The sequence below is a fragment of the Schistocerca serialis genome, chromosome 8 (assembly GCF_023864345.2).
Source record: "Schistocerca serialis cubense isolate TAMUIC-IGC-003099 chromosome 8, iqSchSeri2.2, whole genome shotgun sequence".
In the NCBI taxonomy this organism is placed as follows: Eukaryota; Metazoa; Arthropoda; class Insecta; order Orthoptera; family Acrididae; genus Schistocerca; species Schistocerca serialis.
In genome coordinates this window covers 530,740,874-530,753,056 of record NC_064645.1, presented here as the reverse complement: position 1 = coordinate 530,753,056, position 12,183 = coordinate 530,740,874, and positions in this window count along the sequence as shown.

Here is a 12,183-nt window from a genome sequence, read left to right as displayed (position 1 = left end):
AATTGTCGTATCCAGTTCAACGCTAGTTTCTGCATTACAGGCCAAGCTGGCGAAAATACGAAAGCAAATTGTCGTATCCAGTCCAAAGCGTGACTCTGCGTTCTGTCATTATTAAGTACCTTAAATTTTCTAACGGATAGAAAGTGCTTGTAATCAAAATTTTCGTCTCTGAATGTCTGAACAGGTTCATGATTGTATCCTAGTCTGTTTGTCTGTGACTCTTCGGAATGTAACTCACGTACTCTCTGAAAATTACCTAAATTATACATGCTGTGTGAGTGTGATAAATGTTCGGAATGTGGCGTATGCTGTGCCGTGTTAGAGGCTGAAACATTTTTCATCTCTGTCACTTCTTGCTGTAAAGTTGACAATTTTCTACGTAATGTATTATTGGACGAACCTATCTCACTGATTGTCTGCTGTAAATTTTGGAATTCGGCTGTTTGATTAAACGAAACTGGTGACGTATCGTCTGATTTGGTGTCATTATCACTTTCGATAACGTCAATACGACTGGCCAATTCATCATATTTTTCAGTCAGTATTTTTACCTGATCATCGTTTTTATTTTCACAAGCATTAATTTGTTTTTGTATTTTACGTGGGGTTTCGTTCAATTTTTTAACGTCTGCTTTGATGCCATCGGGATCCTAATTGTTCAAGTCTGTCGGTCACTGTCTGAAAGTCTACTGTGTGTGTGTCTGTTTTTGTTTTAAGATCAGAGATTTCATCATGTAATTCGGTGTTCAACCGTTTGATAGTATTAATTTCGTTTGATACTGTAGCAATATTGTTGTCTACGTATGTTTTTGCTTTCGTAAACAATTTACGCTTATCTTCCTGTCTCTGTGCAGTAATTGTTTCCATGACTTGTCGCTTTACTTTATTCTGTTCCTGTATGACTTTATGGTAACGCGTTTCACTGTTTTGTAGGTGGTGATTAAAACGTTCGTCAATTTGGCTGTTCTGTTGGTCAAATTTCGCGTCTACTTTCGCATCCAGTGTGCGTGAAAGTTCTGCTGACATTAATTTAAACTCATCGCGTAACTGTGTTGCGTTTTCAGAACATTGTTTAGCGACTGCACTAATTTCATCTATAAGTAATTTAGCTGTGGCTGCATGTGTATTACTTAATTCTTGAGCCACAGATCTAATTTCTTCACTACTACTCCTAGCACAAGCCTTAATTTCCTCACGTAATTGTTCTTTAGTATCATGACATTGCGCGGCAACGGCTCTAATCTGTTCACTAAGTTGTTTGTTCTGTTCATTTAGGTTGTCGTGTTTTTCATTCAACTGTTGAAATTTTCATTAAGATTGTCTTGTTTTTCACTAAGTTGTTTGAAATTGTTCTCTTGTTCTTTCTTCGATTGCTTGAAACTTTCATTAAGTTGTTTGAAGTTGTCGTCTTGTTCTTTCTTCGAGTGTAGCAATACTGCCATAATTTGATCCAAGCCAAAATTAGCTGCTGTATTTTCTGTGCCGTGTGATGGTGTATCTGTATGTGTCACGTTTTGTATAACCATTTGGTCATTCTGTGATTCACAAAAAGGTTTGCCAATCGGATATGCACTGTTGGCCACTACATCGGAATCAAACAAATCTGACGTACTTTGAGTACATTGTTCACCTTCGTTAGAAACAATTATTTGCTCACAATTCAAATTTTGCAAACCGGGTGTGACAAACCGAGCAGCGTTCATTGTAACGGAACGTGCCGCGTCATCAATTGTTACATTTACTCTGGACATAATTGGATTTGTTTGCTCATCATTAGGATCAAAATCAATATTAGTGGTCGGTACGCACTGATTGTCTGTAAATGGAGGATTATCATTATTACGCTGAGTGTCGCAAATATTATCGGTCAAGCTATTCCAGTCGGCTATTTCACTCATTGCACATCGCGATGTACTGTTAACAGTTTTTCGCGGCATTTTTCACAAATCAAAATTAAGCACAAAAATGAAACAAAGACGAAGCAAAAATGGAACAAACACAATTACAACAAAGACCAATAAATTGCCGATGATCTGTGAAAGCAAGAGTGACAAATTAGTAAATGCATTGCGCCAGATGCAAACTACATTTAAGTAAATAAGAGCAGACATATGACTACTTCTCAGAGATTCACAAAGAAATACGATCCTGGCCGGATGTCGCCAAGTGTTACCTCCCCACAGAAAATATATATAATTAAATATTATTTGATAATGATTCTAATTTTAGTGTAAGCTCAGCACAAAACTGGTTCCCATTTAATGTACCAACAAAATTCTTTTCTCATTTAGTATAAGCTCGAAACAGAAAAATTCCTAAACCTCGTAATAAAAATAAATTCAGTAACCTGGTAAAATTTGGACGACAGCAGTGCTGCGTCATGGCCCTGTAAGATCATTCTGAATAAAAAAAAAATTCTCACCTCGATAAAGTTGGCAACTATCTGCTCTTGCAATAGCTCTTTTCCGGCACAGCTCTGTGCAATGCTGGCCTATACATTTGTTATGTATGAAAGGAAGCAAATGATTTTTCTTTTGCAACAATCGGAATGATCATGCATTGAAAAAAAAAATTAAATTCTTTAAATTGAAATGAATGCTTGTTATTATTAGGACATTTTTTAAAAGATATACATGGGAGTTTACATAATATTACTAGATATGCGCGAGGCTGCTTTTTTACCTTATACAATAATAATCAGGCTCCGGCATCACTGCACCGCGACCGGCCCAGTCAACATGATACACCAGACTAGACCAGAGCAGACACACACACTGGCAACAACTTACTGCTACTGCTACACAGTTCGTACAGTCAACACTGCTCTCTGGTCAGCGATTCTCCTATACCTTGCATATCGCAGGCAGCGCATGAGCAATACATCGAAATTACATCTGCTCGGACCTCTTACATAAAATTGCATCTGTATTACATCTGCTCGGACCTCTTACAAACTTCTGTGGCTGTAACTTTCTTGTACAGGGCGTCCCAGGAGGAATGGTCAATATTTAAGAACGATCATTCGGAGCAAAGAAAAAGGATAGTAAACGTGGACTATAAGATGAATATATGAAGAGATATGAACACCTGTTCAGTAAAAGTAATGTGTGTTACAATAGCGAAGATGAACAAGTGCTCACCGCTCTTAACGTATGCATTTTAAAGCCGATGTTTACTAGCTATTTTTGCTTCGAATGATCGTTTCTATCGTATGGAACATTCTTCTTCGGACGGCCTGTATACTACTCAACCATACGCAGTATCGAGTGGAGATCGCAAAAATCTTCCATAAGACCGGGAGTTGTGCTGTACTTTTGTCTGCATTAACTCTTTTTCTTATTTTATCTATTTTCTTGACGAATATACAAGATAAAAGAACAGATAGAATAAAATGCGCTTGAAATCTGAGTAATTTGTTATGATTCTGTAATCGAAGACTAAGGTAGAACGTGGTGGTACGGCGGTACGCACTATCAATTAATTATTAACTAGTAAACACGACAAAATAATAACTGAAAGAGTCAAACCCAAGATTTTTTTGCAAGCTGAGCTGTAGGAGGTGCCAGAGCACAGCAGGCGACCTATTATCCACAGCTCATAGACTGTGGTAGCGGGAAGGAAACGATGGGGCGTCATAAGGCCTACACTGTTCCGGATAAGCGACTCGTTCGGATGAACGCTCGTTCGGAGCATTGGCGAGGCAATGACGCGAAAATCTTTCTGAGCCTCGCCTGGAACGAGCAGCTCAACGACAGGCAGTCGATAACGTTGAAGTCAAGTTTTTCACGTGTACTCGCTCACTTCGCCAATAGCATTGGGTGTGTAAACGTTTGTCCGTCGCTGACGTACAAGACTGCAAACCTTCTTTCCTTTCCGTCTGGGCAAGCTGTGCCGTGATTAGAGTACATGTAAAGCTTACTGAGACAGGGTAAATGCTAGCTACAATGAAGTCGATAATTAGATTGTAATACTGGCATTTTAATTTCATATCCCCCACAACTGACAAAATTTACAAAAAATGTGAATATCTTCGTCCACCCACTCACTCCTGAGAATGGCACATTAACGATTTGCAATTACGCGCCCCTATTATCGGCAGCTATGTTGATAAATACTCGGCACCTCGCAAGGATAACTACCAGATCAAGAATATTAGGTAAGTAGTTGGAAGTGGTTAAGCGTTGGTGAAAATCTCGCTTCTGAGCACACAAAGAGCTCTAACCGCAGAACTCTGCACAGAATACGCGTTGGTGCAGTGCTGCGATACAGACCGTATATCTCCGTTCGAAGACGGTGGCCAAGACGCCGTCTCCAAGTCCGTGCCGCTCGATGGCTGAAGGCGAACCCTCTGTCCCCACAATTCTCCCGTCTCCCACGCGTACGAAAACGCGGCGGAAGAATACTCAGTTTCGGCTAATATCGAACGCTCTATCATCGCCGAAATCCCTCCAACGGCATTTCTGAGATCTACCCAATGATCGAGTAGGTCATAACGCCCCTAGGCAAACGAAATTCCCGTCTTCGCCACGTGTTGCCCAGCACAGGTGGCTCCGGATGCCGGGCTATCCCCAGAAGCTCCGTATTGTCCCGCGTTTCCCTGCCGCCCACGGCGGTCCGGCGAGCTACGGCCAACTTTATATTCCACAATTCTCAGCTTCCGACACTTTTCACCAATGCTTTAAATTATTGACTTAATCATGCAGACATGCAGGGAATACTGCTCGAGAGTGCCTCATATTTATCATTATTCAATAGTCATGATCTGACGCCCTTGCCAGTCCCTTTATTATTAATACTAATGTTGGTAAGCTAACGTGTAAGTGCCCATGTCCTGGCACCTTACAGGTGTAATGGTACTAGTAACAATAACTCATGAATACTCAAATTGTAATGGTTCAGTTCTTCCCCAAAATAATAACATTGCCGAACAAATTAATTTTTAATATTCCCTTTATTCATGAGTTAGATCTCACTAACTTTGTGTTAAGAGAGAAATTTTTATTACCTCTAGTTTCTGTGATACACATTGGGTTGAAGTATTCTATTTTAACTGATAATGAGCAAGTGACACATTTGAATTACGTATGCCAACCACACTGAAATTATATTTGACAGTTTAATAATGACAGCTAAGAGTTCTAAATTAATGAAAGAATACCTGGAATGTGGCTGGGTCTGAAGAAAATTATGTGGTGGCTTTATGATATCGTTGTCTTTTGAGTTGCCTCTAATGAGAGTTCCATAGTCTTCCTACATACTAACCAATGGTAATTCGCAAGCATTACTTCATTCCAACTGCCCTTATATCTTTATCCCATTACAGAAATAGCCTAATGGTTTCTTTTCCGTGTTCATAAGTGGCCACTCCGCAATTAGCTTTATCACCTGTTTCGTCAAAATCAAACTCATCGGACGTGGAAGTCCTGTTGGATTCTTCTTCTTCCACACTGTCTTATTTCCTGCTTCAAGCTGGAATAGGGGTGGAGTGGGAACCGGTAAACTGTTTCAATGTGGATTAGATGGAATAGCAAAGGAAAGATTACGATATTGAACTATTTTTCTTTTTTTCTTTGATAATTTTGACTTTACAGGTGGAGGCAAGCCAGTTATCTGTATGGTTTGGAGGCTCCCGACAATCCATAAGCACAGTCGAACAAATAGCTCGTTTTTTCAGCCATTGCCATAGTGTAGCCAACAAGAGTTTGCAACTTAGATGTGATGACGATGAGGTCTCATACTCCGAGGAGCGTAGGGGATGATGCGAGTGACCCGCACCGCCAACAAGGCAAAGTCCTAGCGGAGGTGGTTTGCCATTGTTTCCTTCGACCATAATGGGCAGGGAAAATCTCTGACCCCGCCGGGAATCGAACCAGGTACCCCGTGCGCGGGAAGCAAGAACGCTACCGCAAGATCACGAGCTGCGGACAACTTAGATGTAGAATATGCAATTTATTCTGGTCGTCTGTCTTTCGTTCAGAATAATGCTGAGAGACACTCTTCGCAGGAGGTGTCAGAGTACGTTTCTGTGACGATAATTTTATTGAAATTATTCACTGAATTTACACATTTTTGTGGCAGTTTGCTTTAACAAATATTTGACTTCATAATTTCTCGAAAACCAGATATTCAGGGCATTAATTACAACAATCAGTATGAAACTCAGTCACAGCAACAATAGCAATATTTATAATCTACGAATAGCTGGAGAGTGTTGCGTTTCGTCGTTTAACAGGAGTGACAACTCCAAATTCAAAATTACTCCCAAACTAAAAATGGAGAGCGGAAAAAATGACATTTCATTGCATCCACAACGCAAGAGCTAAGCAGTCATGTCATGATGGTTTTTGAATTCAGCAGGTGAAAATAACGGTACTCTCTCAAAGTTCTGTCCAACTGGCAGCCACGCTGCAGTATAATCGCAGTGGTTACGTTGCGATCTTTTTATGGGATAACTTACGCGATCTTCTGGCCGAGAATATCTTACATAGCTCGTTTGCAAAACTGATGTCCGCTACTTTCTTCTCAGGGATTGCGTCGAACCTTAAGTGTATATATCTCCAAAGGTTGATGGTATTGTAGCGACTGAGATTAGATTCCTGCTCCAGGGCATGAAATACTCCTGCTTCGCTGGGGTCGAGCTCCGTCTTGCATGAACCACATTTTGTTGACATCAGGGTCACTTTGGACAATGGGGATGAAATAATCTTTTAAAACCTTCACGTACCGTTCGTTAATCACCATGCCATTAAGGAATATCGCACCGATTATTCCACGACTGGACAGTGCACACTACGCAGTCACCCACAGGTGAGGGGACATCTCGACTACGAAATGCGGATTCTCTGTCCCCAAAACGCGCCAATTTTGCTTGTTGACGAACCCATCCAAATGAAAGGGGCGTCGTCGCTAAACCAAACCATGCAATACAACTCATTCCCATTATGCTCCACAACCTACCGTTCAGTTTGAACGTCCTAGCGCAAACCGTTCAGAAGTCACGACGATCTTATTTCATATGATTCAGTAATTGTCACCCTAGCCTGACAGACGTTTGGAGATTAAGTTACATCCTTCACATTCTATTGCACCACTGTATTACTGGGTATTTGTTTTTTTCTTCCTAAGCAAATTATATTTCAAACTCAGAAGGGGATGTATATGCATGTATATGGCATGAGAGACTGTAATTTTGATAGAACTTTGTTAATGGTGGGAGAGACCACGACACACAGCATCAATTTACTTAAATAGCCCTCACAATCTTTTGGCAGCTATGTTACGGACATCTTATTCCATTGCTTCGCTGGATGGACAGTATTCGCGCCGTAAGCAGATCACAGTTCGAAATCAGGCGGGAGCCTATATGCACATATATGGCATGGAAGACTCTAGTTTTAATGGAACATTTGTTAATCTTGAGAGGGGGGGGGGGAGTACCACACACAGCATCACTGTGCTGAAATAGCACTGACTAATGTTTGGCAATTATACGACAGTATTTCGGAAATAATTGTTTTTTGCATGCTTTGAATTCCACATTTACTGCATGAAGAACCTGTTGGAGTGGGTATACCATCTTGCAATGAACTCCCGGTGATCTTAGAGAGACTGAGTGATCGAAATCACGAACAGCACATCTCCAGCTCAATGGTCCCACTATCTAAAGCAACAGAGTACCACAGATCTACTCTCACTCCACTGCAGTACATACCTCTTCCTGCAGATCATGTGTGTTCGTGGCACTTTGTTGCCTTAGAAATACGTCCTGTGATGATTCTCAAGCCGTTAATTTTAACGTCGCAACACCAAGCACAATGAGTATGTACCAACACTGCTGCTGTCGAACACGCGAATGCTGAGACAGAATGTGTCGCACTCAATCGTTAACTGCCTCTCGGTATATATGTCAGTTTACTGCGCAGCTTCCCTCACTCTATTTGAAAGAGCTCCACCTTCACAACTCACTCTACATTCTCAATTTCCACTATAAATTTGAGGTCATTGTCAGACGATCTTCTGACAGTAGCGCGTATAGATATGTTTGTGGTTAAATGATACATACTGGTGAACAGTACCATCGATTCGACAGCTCAACACTACATAGTGAGCCCAGATCTTGCTGTGTTATGTGACTCATCTACGATGCAAAACCATCAAGTGGATTTTGCTAAGATCTTACCGGTTGGTATGCTTCGTATGAATACGTGACAGTAAAAAGTATCTGGGAAAGACGACGTATTTCTACCAGAAACATTGGGTGGGTTAGGGTATGTATGGAAACAGATAGGAAATTTTTTACTCGATCTGCGTGAGGGATTGAGATAGATGGGTAATCGACAATACTGGTGCGATGTACCATTCACCACACATTGTACAGCAGCTTGCAGTGTATTTGCTTTAGATGTCGGATGATCGTAGGTGATGGAGTTGTCTGCTAGTAGGCGGGAAGATCTGTGGTGGAGTTGGTAGCTGATCTACACTCAGCCAAGTCTATTGCAGATTAATACGGCTAGAAATCCCATACACCGTTATCAGAAGCGTTAACTGCCTTAAGATGCCTAGCAGTGGGTACCTGGAGCGAACTGAAGTAGAATGCATGTGTCTAGTTCAGATTCATATGCTGGAATCTTAAGAGAAACAATCGAAACACTATGAACTGACAAATTGGTGAGGTGAAGCAGAAGGATATGTTGGGCTCATGTTTATTTCCTTGGATTTTAAGGAGGGGAGGGGGGGGGGGTGCGATTCGCCCTCTAAGATGTGACGGTGTACGAGGCGGGTGTCTGTAAATCCCGTCGGTATGTCGCCTGCAGGCTGTTGCATTACAACTCAGATCGAGGTGTAAGAATTACTGCTGTTGCTGGAGGAAACATTGACACATACCGGGTCTGGCTTGTACTTGTTGGTTAACTGACTCTCGATGTATGATAGTTGGATAAATAACGAGCACTATAAATAACTAGCACTATGTATATTCATCCTATCTGCTCTAGATGGAAAACAGTATCGTGGAAGGTCCACTATCTAACAGCATGACCAGATTAAGTCCCGAATCTCCACCCAGTCTCATCCAACACCTCTGAATTTTGCTTGGGGGTGTGAAGCTGTTGCACCAATGTAAATGAGTCAATGGATAGTGTATTGGAAGCTCTATGATACTATTAGGTTCATATTATTGAGGTCTGCTCCTTTTCAAAAAAGGGTGATATATTTCTCACAAAACAGTATGCTATGATTCTGACAATATTATACTGTCATGTTTCTAGCAGCGTAACAAAGGATTTCGATAAAGGAGATTAGGACATGTACAGGTGGATATTTGTAGATCTTCATTCGACATCGATGACTTGTAGGTGTTGTACTTCAGAATTTCTTTGTGCAGTCCACGTGTACTCTGAATGGTTGTGACTTTCGTCCTGTACGTTAGTGTACTATTTTTCGTTGTGGTAGCTCCCTACATAGTGAGTGGTAGGTGGAAGACTGGAACATTGCTGTTAGAACGTGATGTGATTTAAAGAGAATTAGCATGGGTCTGTGACTTAGCGGCGATCATCTCTTACTCGTCGAAATCAGGTAGATTCAAATGTGATATATCGAAGACTGGAAGATTCGTTAGAATCTGACGAAAGGGGACTTGAGAAGTGAGCTCTATACCACTTCTAAGTGTTGTTGGCAAATATATTACAACCTCTCACATATGTCTCGCGAAGTGATTGCAATGAGAAAATTAAGGGTTAATATGAAGATTTTTACTGAGGGACAGTCAGCAAGTTCTGTCTTTTGTTTTCTTGATAAATAAGAGACAACATTCTTCTGTGAGTTTTGTGTGCTTGTAAACGGATGGAGTGACATCTTAATAGGTAGACGAAATTTACATCTACATCTACACTCCTGGAAATTGAAATAAGAACACCGTGAATTCATTGTACCAGGAAGGGGAAACTTTATTGACACATTCCTGGGGTCAGATACATCACATGATCACACTGACAGAACCACAGGCACATAGACACAGGCAACAGAGCATGCACAATGTCGGCACTAGTACAGTGTATATCCACCTTTCGCAGCAATGCAGGCTGCTATTCTCCCATGGAGACGATCGTAGAGATGCTGGATGTAGTCCTGTGGAACGGCTTGCCATGCCATTTCCACCTGGCGCCTCAGTTCGACCAGCGTTCGTGCTGGACGTGCAGACCGCGTGAGAACCGCTTCATCCAGTCCCAAACACGCTCAATGGGGGACAGATCCGGAGATCTTGCTGGCCAGGGTAGCTGACTTACACCTTCTAGAGCACGTTGGGTGGCACGGGATACATGCGGACGTGCATTGTCCTGTTGGAACAGCAAGTTCCCTTGCCGGTCTAGGAATGGTAGAACGATGGGTTCGATGACGGTTTGGATGTACCGTGCACTATTCAGTGTCCCCTCGACGATCACCAGTGGTGTACGGCCAGTGTAGGAGATCGCTCCCCACACCATGATGCCGGGTGTTGGTCCTGTGTGCCTCGGTCGTATGCAGTCCTGATTGTGGCGCTCACCTGCACGGCGCCAAACACGCATACGACCATCATTGGCTCCAAGGCAGAAGCGACTCTCATCGCTGAAGACGACACGTCTCCATTCGTCCCTCCATTCACGCCTGTCGCGACACCACTGGAGGCGGGCTGCACGATGTTGGGGCGTGAGCGGAAGACGGCCTAACGGTGTGCGGGACCGTAGCCCAGCTTCATGGAGACGGTTGCGAATGGTCCTCGCCGATACCCCAGGAGCAACAGTGTCCCTAATTTGCTGGGAAGTGGCGGTGCGGTCCCCTTCGGCACTGCGTAGGATCCTACGGTCTTGGCGTGCATCCGTGCGTCGCTGCGGTCCGGTCCCAGGTCGACGGGCACGTGCACCTTCCGCCAACCACTGGCGACAACATCGATGTACTGTGGAGACCTCACGCCCCACGTGTTGAGCAATTCGGCGGTACGTCCACCCGGCCTCCCGCATGCCCACTATACGCCCTCGCTCAAAGTCCGTCAACTGCACATACGGTTCACGTCCACGCTGTCGCGGCATGCTACCAGTGTTAAAGACTGCGATGGAGCTCCGTATGCCACGGCAAACTGGCTGACACTGACGGCGGCGGTGCACAAATGCTGCGCAGCTAGCGCCATTCGACGGCCAACAGCGCGGTTCCTGGTGTGTCCGCTGTGCCGTGCGTGTGATCATTGCTTGTACAGCCCTCTCGCAGTGTCCGGAGCAAGTATGGTGGGTCTGACACACCGGTGTCAATGTGTTCTTTTTTCCATTTCCAGGAGTGTATATGCTTACTTCGCAACCCATCATACTTTCTATGGAAGAAGGGAGTCTGTACCTCCGCTAGTCATTTCTTTTATATTCCACTCGCAAATGGAGGGAAGGATAAAAGACTGCCTCTGCATAAGCGCTAATTTCTCGCATCTTATCTTCGTGGTACTTACGCGAAATACATGTTGGTGGCAGCAGAATCCTTCAAATATCGGTTCCCTATGTTTTCTCAATAGTGTTCATAGAGAAGAACATCGCCTTCCCTCCAGGGATTCCCATTTGAGTTCTCGAAGCGTCTAGCCACTAATTTGGCATGAGCCAATAGGAATGCTTCTACAGGGCTGTATTCTGAGAGGAGTCCAGCTCTGCAGGCGACCTCACGGCTCTTGCCCAGGGCGCCAGTACTCCTGATCGCAGGAGAGCTTTTGTAAAGTTTGGAAGGTAGGAGACGAGATACTGGCAGAAGTAAAGCTGTGAGGACCGGGCGTGAGTCGTGCTTCGGTAGCTCAGATGGTAGAGCACTTGCCCGCGAAAGGCAAAGGTCCCGAGTTCGAGTCTCGGTCGGGCACACAGTTTTAATCTGCCAGGAAGTTTCATCTAGACGTAACGTTCCAAAGCGACATGAAATGGAAGTAGCACAAAACAGGATGAGAGGGGTACAGCAGGGAAGGCGAATGATGGACTTCGGTTTACCCTGAGAGTTTTAGAAGGCACAAGATCGATTGTAGAACACTTGTCCAACCCATTTTTGAGTACTGCTCGTGTGTCTGAGATAACTACCAGTTCAGATTAGAGAAAGACATGGAAGCAATTTAGAAGCGTGCTGCTGGATTTCTTATTGATAGGTTCCGAACAACTCGCGAGTGTTGAGGAGATGCTTAGTGAACTC